This window comes from Triticum aestivum, chromosome 5B (genome assembly GCF_018294505.1).
Source record: "Triticum aestivum cultivar Chinese Spring chromosome 5B, IWGSC CS RefSeq v2.1, whole genome shotgun sequence".
Taxonomy (NCBI): Eukaryota; Viridiplantae; Streptophyta; class Magnoliopsida; order Poales; family Poaceae; genus Triticum; species Triticum aestivum.
The window spans coordinates 468199742-468208785 of record NC_057807.1 but is presented as its reverse complement, the minus strand read 5'-3'; positions in this window follow the sequence as shown (position 1 = coordinate 468208785).

Here is a 9044-nt window from a genome sequence, read left to right as displayed (position 1 = left end):
TTTTCCATAATCGAGAAACATATCCTTATTCCACTAAGGACAATTTTGACCGCTCTCCAGTGATCTACTCCTAGATCACTATTGTACTCCCTTGCCAAACTCAGTGGTATGGCATACAATAGATCTGGTATACAGCATGGCATACTTTATAGAACCTATGTCTGAGGCATAGGGAATGACTTTCATTCTCTTTCTATTTTCTGCCGTGGTCGGGCTTTGAGTCTTACTCAACTTCACACCTTGTAATACAGGCAAGAATCCTTTCTTTGCTTGATCCATTTTGAATTTCTTCAAAATCTTGTCAAGGTATGTGCTTTGTGAAAGTCCAATTAAGCGTCTTGATCTATCTCTATAGATCTTAATACCTAATATGTAAGCAGCTTCACCGAGGTCTTTCATTGAAAAACTTTTATTCAAGTATCCCTTTATGCTATCCAGAAATTCTATATCATTTCCAATCAGTAATATGTCATCCACATATAATATCAGAAATGCTACAGAGCTCCCACTCACTTTCTTGTAAATACAGGCTTCTCCGAAAGTCTGTATAAAACCAAATGCTTTGATCACACTATCAAAACGTTTATTCCAACTCCGAGAGGCTTGCACCAGTCCATAAATGGATCGCTGGAGCTTGCACACTTTGTTAGCTTCCTTTGGATCGACAAAACCTTCTGGTTGCATCATATACAACTCTTCTTCCAGAAATCCATTCAGGAATGCAGTTTTGACATCCATCTGCCAAATTTCATAATCATAAAATGCGGCAATTGCTAACATGATTCGGACAGACTTAAGCATCGCTACGGGTGAGAAGGTCTCATCGTAGTCAATCCCTTGAACTTGCCGAAAACCTTTTGCGACAAGTCGAGCTTTGTAGACAGTAACATTACCATCAGCGTCAGTCTTCTTCTTGAAGATCCATTTATTCTCAATTGCTTGCCGATCATCGGGCAAGTCAACCAAAGTCCACACTTTGTTCTCATACATGGATCTCATCTCAGATTTCATGGCTTCAAGCCACTTTGCGGAATCTGGGCTCACCATCGCTTCTTCATAGTTCGTAGGTTCATCATGATCTAGTAGCATGACCTCCAGAACAGGATTACCGTACCACTCTGGTGCGGATCTTACTCTGGTTGATCTACGAGGTTCAGTAGTATCTTGATCTGAAGTTTCATGATCATTATCATTGGCTTCCTCACTAACTGGTGTAGGTGTCACTGAAACAGTTTTCTGTGATGAACTACTTTCCAGTAAGGGAGCAGGTACAGTTACCTCGTCAAGTTCTACTTTCCTCCCACTCACTTCTTTCGAGAGAAACTCCTTCTCTAGAAATGATCCATTCTTAGCAACGAATGTTTTTCCTTCGGATCTGTGATAGAAGGTGTACCCAACAGTTTCCTTTGGGGTATCCTATGAAGACATATTTCTCCGATTTGGGTTCGAGCTTATCAGGTTGAAGCTTTTTCACATAAGCATCGCAGCCCCAAACTTTAAGAAACGACAACTTTGGTTTCTTGCCAAACCACAGTTCATAAGGCGTCGTCTCAACGGATTTTGATGGTGCCCTATTTAACGTGAATGCGGCCGTCTCTAAAGCATATCCCCAAAATGATAGCGGTAAATCAGTAAGAGACATCATAGATCGCACCATATCTAGTAAAGTACGATTACGACGTTCGGACACACCATTACGCTGTGGTGTTCCGGGTGGCGTGAGTTGCGAAACTATTCCACAGTTTTTCAAATGTACACCAAACTCGTAACTCAAATATTCTCCTCCACGATCAGATCGTAGAAACTTTATTTTCTTGTTACGATGATTTTCAACTTCACTCTGAAATTCTTTGAACTTTTCAAATGTTTCAGACTTATGTTTCATTAAGTAGATATACCCATATCTGCTTAAATCATCTGTGAAGGTGAGAAAATAACGATATCCGCCACGAGCCTCAATATTCATCGGGCCACATACATCGGTATGTATGATTTCCAACAAATCTGTTGCTCTCTCCATAGTACCGGAGAACGGTGTTTTAGTCATCTTGCCCATGAGGCACGGTTCGCAAGTACCAAGTGATTCATAATCAAGTGGTTCCAAAAGTCCATCGGTATGGAGTTTCTTCATGCGCTTTATACCGATATGACCTAAACGGCAGTGCCATAAATAAGTTGCACTATCATTATTAACTTTACATCTTTTAGTTTCAATATTATGAATATGTGTATCACTAAGATCGAGATCCAATGAACTATTTTCATTGGGTGTGTAACCATATAAAGTTTTATTCATGTAAACAGAACAACAATTTATTCTTTTACTTAAATGAATAACCGTATTACAATAAACATGATCAAATCATATTTATGCTCAACGAAAACACCAAATAACACTTATTTAGTTTCAACACTAATCCTGAAATTATAGGGAGTGTGCGATGATGATCATATCAATCTTGGAACCACTTCCAACACACATCGTCACTTCACCCTTAACTAGTCTCTGTTTATTCTGCAACTCCTGTTTCGAGTTACTAATCTTAGCAACTGAACTAGTATCAAATACTTAGGGTTTGCTATAAACATTAGTAAAGTACACATCAATAACATGTATATCAAATATACTTATGTTCACTTTGCCATCCTTCTTATCCGCCAATCACTTGGGGTAGATCCGCCTTCAGTGACCAGTCCCTTTGCAGTAGAAACACTTAGTCTCAGGCTTAGGATCAGACTTGGGCTTCTTCACTTGAGCAGCAACTTGCTTGCCGTTCTTCTTGAAGTTCCCCTTCTTCCCTTTGCCCTTTTCTTGAAACTAGTGGTCTTATCAACCATCAACACTTGATGTTTTTCTTGATTTCTACCTTCATTGATTTCATCATTACGAAGAGCTTGGGAGTTGTTTCCGTTATCCCTTGCATATTATAGTTCATCACGAAGTTCTACTAACTTGGTGATGGTGACTAGAGAATTCTGTCAATCACTATCTTATCTGGAAGATTAACTCCCACTTGATTCAAGCGATTGTAGTACCCAGACAATCTGAGCACATGCTCACTAGTTGAGCGATTCTCCTCCATCTTTTAGCTATAGAACTTGTTGGAGACTTCATATCTCACAACTCGGGTATTTGCTTGAAATATTAACTTCAACTCCTGGAACATCTCATATGGTCCATGACGTTCAAAACGTCTATGAAGTCCCGATTCTAAGCCGTTAAGCATGGTGCACTTAAACTATCAAGTAGTCATCATATTGAGCTAGCTAAACGTTCATAACGTTTGCATCTGCTCCTGCAATAGGTCTGTCACCTAGCGGTGCATCAAGGACATAATTCTTCTGTGCAGCAATGAGGATTTAACCTCAGATCACGGATCAAATCCGCAACATTGCTACTAACATTTTTCAACACAATTTTCTCTAGGAACATATCAAAATAAACACAGGGAAGCAACAACGCGAGCTATTGATCTACAACATGATTTGCAAAATACTACCAGGACTAAGTTCATGATAAATTTAAGTTCAATTTAATCATATTACTTAAGAACTCCCACTTAGATAGACATCCCTCTAATCCTCTAAGTGATCACGTGATCCAAATCAACTAAACCATGTCCGATCATCACGTGAGATGGAGTAGTTTCATCGGTGAACATCATTATGTTGATCATATCTACAATATGATTCACGCTCGACCTTTCGGTCTCCGTGTTCCGAGGCCATATCTGCATATGCTAGGCTCGTCAAGTTTAACCTGAGTATTCTGCGTGTGCAAAACTGGCTTGCACCCGTTGTAGATGGACGTAGAGCTTATCACACCCGATCATCACGTGGTGTCTGGGCACGACGAACTTTGGCAACGGTGCATACTCAGGGAGAACACTTCTTGATAATTTAGTGAGAGATCATCTTATAATGCTACCGTCAATCAAAGCAAGATAAGATGCATAAAAAGATAAACATCACATGCAATCAATATAAGTGATATGATATGGTCATCATCATCTTGTGCTTTGTGATCTCCATCTCTGAAGCACCGTCATGATCACCATCGTCACCGGCGCGACACCTTGATCTCCATCGTAGCATCGTTGTCGTCTCGCCAATCTTATGCTTCCACGACTATCACTACCGTTTAGTAATAAAGTAAAGCATTACATCGCGATTGCATTGCATACAATAAAGCGACAACCATATGGCTCCTGCCAGTTGCCGATAACTCGGTTACAAAACATGATCATCTCATACAATAAAATTCAGCATCATGCTTTGACCATATCACATCACAACATGCCCTGCAAAAACAAGTTAGACGTCCTCTACTTTGTTGTTGCATGTTTTACGTGGCTGCTACGGGCTTAAGTAAGAACCAATCTCACCTACGCATCAAAACCACAACGATAGTTTGTCAAATAGACTCCGTTTTAACCTTCGCAAGGACCGGGCGTAGCCATACTTGGTTCAACTAAAGTTGGAGAGACAGTCGCCCGCAAGCCATCTCTGTGCAAAGCACGTCGAGGGAACCGGTCTCGCGTAAGCGTACGCGTAAGGTTGGTCCGGGTCGTCTCGTCCAACAATACCGCCGAACCAAAGTATGACATGCTGGTAGGCAGTATGACTTGTATCGTCCACAACTCACTTGTGTTCTACTTGTGCATATAACATCAACATAAATAACCTAGGCTCGGATGCCACTGTTGGGTTTCGTAGTAATTTCAAAAAAATTCCTACACACATACAGGATCATGTGATGCATAGCAACGAGGGGAGAGTATTGTCTACGTACCCAACGCAGACCAACTGCGGAAGCGATGACACGACGTAGAGGAAGTAGTCGTACGTCTTCACGATCCAACCGATCAAGCACCGAAACTACGGCACCTCCGAGTTCGAGCACACGTTCAGCTCGATGACGATCCCCGGACTCTGATCCAGCAAAGTGTCGGGGAAGAGTTCCGTCAGCACGACGGCGTGGTGACGATCTTGATGAACTACAGCAGCAGGGCTTCGCCTAAACTCCGCTACAGTATTATCGAGGTATATGGTGGCAGGGGGCACCGCACACGGCTAAGGAATAGATCACGTGGATCAACTTATTTGTCCTTTGGTGCTAGCCCTGCTCCTCTATTTATATGTTGAGCCCCGGGGTCGAAACTTGGAGCAAAAGCCTCCTCAAAGTCGGTTTTGCCCGAAAGGCAAGAGTCCCACTCGGACTCCAGGACCAAACGCCACAATCCTTGGCGTCTGGCCCAGACGCCATGGGCCTCGGCGTCTGGCCCAGGGCCAGACGCCAGGGTCTCCGGCGTTTGGCCCCCCGGCCTCCGCAAAACTCCTTTTGCACCGACCTAAAGCCTCATGGGCTTGACCCCTTGGCCTAACCATATCATCCAATATATGAATCTTTACGTCTCGACCATTTCGAGACTCCTCGTCATGTCCCCGATCTCATCCGGGACTCCGAACTCCTTCGGTACATCAAAACATGTAAACTCATAATATAACTGTCATCGTAACCTTAAGCGTGCGGACCCTACGGGTTCGAGAACAATGTAGACATGACCGAGACACGTCTCCGGTCAATAACCAATAGCGGGACCTGGATGCCCATATTGGCTCCTACATATTCTACGAAGATCTTTATCGGTCAGACCGCATAACAACATACGTTGTTCCCTTTGTCATCGGTATGTTACTTGCCCGAGATTCGATCGTCGGTATCCAATACCTAGTTCAATCTCGTTACCGGCAAGTCTCTTTACTCGTTCCGTAATACATCATCTCACAACTAACATATTAGTTGTAATGCTTGCAAGGCTTATGTGATGTGTATTACCGAGAGGGCCCAGAGATACCTCTCCGACAATCGGAGTGACAAATCCTAATCTCGAAATACGCCAACCCAACATCGACCATTGGAGACACCTGTAGTACTCCTTTATAATCACCCAGTTACGTTGTGACGTTTGGTAGTACCCAAAGTGTTCCTCCGGTAAACGGGAGTTGCATAATCTCATAGTCATAGGAACATGTATAAGTCATGAAGAAAGCAATAGCAACATACTAAACGATCAGGTGCTAAGCTAATGGAATGGGTCATGTCAATCAGATCATTCAACTAATGATGTGACCTCGTTAATCAAATAACAACTCATTGTTCATGGTCAGGAAACATAACCATCTTTGATTAACGAGCTAGTCAAGTAGAGGCATACTAGTGACACTCTGTTTGTCTATGTATTCACACATGTATTATGTTTCCGGTTAATACAATTCTAGCATGAATAATAAACATTTATCATGATATAAGGAAATAAATAATAACTTTATTATTGCCTCTAGGGCATATTTCCTTCACCTTGGGCCCTTGGGGAGGGGCACACCAGACCACTAGGGGCTGGTTCCCTCCGATATTCAGCCCATCAAGTCCATTGGGGCAGGTGGCCCCACCCGGTGGCCCCACCCGGTGGACCCCCGGACACCTTTCGGTGGTCCCGGTACAATACCGATAACCCCCAAAACCATTCTGGCGACTGAAACAAGACTTCCCATATATAAATATTCACCTCCGGACTATTCCGGAACTTCTCGTGACGTCCGGGATCTCATCCGGGGCTCCGAACAACCTTCGGTAACCACATACTATTTCCCATACCAACTCTAGCGTCACCAAACCTTAAGTGTGTAAACCCTATGGGTTCGGGAACCATGCAGACATGACCGAGACAGTTCTCCGATCAATAACCAAAAACAGGATCTGGATACCCATGTTGACTCCCACATGTTCCACAATGATCACATCGGATGAACCATGATGTTGGGGATTCAATCAATCCTGTATACAATTCCCTTTGTCAATCGGTGCGTTACTTGCCCGAGATTTGATCGTCGGTATTCCAATACCTCGTTCAATCTCGTTACCGACAAGTCACTTTACTCGTTCCATAATGCATGATCCCGTGACTAACTACTTAGTCATATTGAGCTCACTATGATGATGCATTACCGAGTGGGCCCAGAGATACCTCTCCGCCATACGGAGTGACAAATCCCAGTCTCGATTCGTGCTAACCCAACAGACACTTTCGGAGATACTTGTAGTGCACCTTTATAGCCACCTAGTTACGTTGTGACGTTTGGTACACCCAAAGCATTCCTACGGTATCCGGGATTTGCACAATTTCATGGTCTAAGGAAATGATACTTGACATTAGAAAAGCTCTTAGCAAACGAACTACACGATCTTGTGCTATGCTTAGGATTGGGTCTTGTCCATCACATCATTCTCCTAATGATGTGATCCCATTATCAATGACATCCAATGTCCATGGTCAGGAAACCATAACCATCTATTGATCAACGAGCTAGTCAACTAGAGGCTTGCTACGTCTTGAGCTAGCGTTGGTTTTCCCCGAAGAGGAGAGGGTGATGCAACAAGTGTAGCGTAAGTATTTCCCTCAGTTTTTTAGAACCAATGTATCAATCCAGTAGGAGGCTCCTCCAAAGTCCCACGCACCTACACAAACAAACTGAGAACTCGCAACCAACGCAATAAAGGGGTTGTCAATCCCTTCACGGCCACTTGCAAAAGTGAGATCTGATAGAGATAGTATGATAAGATAAATATATTTTTGGTATTTTATAATATAGATGCAAAAAAGTAAAGATGCAAATAAAAGTAGATTGAAAGCAAATATGATAAGAGATAGACCCCGGGGCCATAGGTTTCACTAGAGGCTTCTCTCGAGAGCATAACTATTACGGTGGGTGAACAAATTACTGTCGAGCAATTGATAGAAAAGCGAATAATTATGACATTATCTAGGCATGATCATGTATATAGGCATCACATCCATAACAAGTAGACCGACTCCTGCCTGCATCTACTACTATTACTCCACACATCGACCGCTATCCAGCATGCATCTAGAGTATTAAGTTCATAAGAACATAGCAACGCATTAAGCAAGATGACATGATGTAGAGGGATAAACTCATGCAATATGATATAAACCCCATCTTGTTATCCTCGATGGCAACAATACAATACGTGTCTTGCAACCCTTTCTGTCACTGGGTAAGAACACCGCAAGATTGAACCCAAAGCTAAGCACTTCTCCCATGGCAAGAAAGATCAATCTAGTAGGCCAAACCAAACCGATAATTCGAAGAGACTTGCAAAGATAACTCAATCATACATAAAAGAATTCAGAGAAGATTCAATTAATATCCATAGATAAATCTGATCATAAACTCACAATTCATTGGATCTCGACAAACACACCGCAAAAAGAGATTACATCGAATAGATCTCCACAAGAGAGGGGGAGAACATTGTATTGAGATCCAAAAAGAGAGAAGAAGCCATCTAGCTAATAACTATGGACCCGTAGGTCTGTGGTAAACTACTCACAACTCATAGGAGGGGCAAGGATGTTGATGTAGAGGTCCTCCATGGTCGATTCCCCCTCCGGCAGAGTGCCGGCGAAGGCTCCAAGATGGGATCTCGCGGATACAGAAGGTTATGGTGGTGGAAATTGTGTTTCGTGGTGCCCCTGGATGTTTTCAGGGTCCGTAGGTATATATAGGAGGAAGAGGTACATCGGTGGACGCCTGAGGGTCCCACGAGACAGGGGGCGTGCCCTACAGGGGGGGCCTCCTATCTCGTGGAGGCTCTGGTTGTTTTTTGACTTGCACTCCAAGCTCTTCGGATCTTGTTCGTTCCAAAAATCATGCTCCCGAAGGTTTCATTCCGTTTGGACTCCGTTTGATATTCCTTTTCTTTGAAATACTGAAATAGGCCAAAAAATAGCAATATGGGCTGGGCCTCCAGTTAGTAGGTTAGTCCCAAAAATGATAATAATGTATAAAATAAAACCCATAAACATCCAAAACAGGTAATATAATAGCATGGAACAATCAAAAATTATAGATACGTCGGAGACGTATCAAGCATCCCCAAGCTTAATCCTGCTCGTCCTCGAGTAGGTAAATGATAAAAAGAGAATTTTTGATGTGGAATGCTACCTAGCATAATTCTC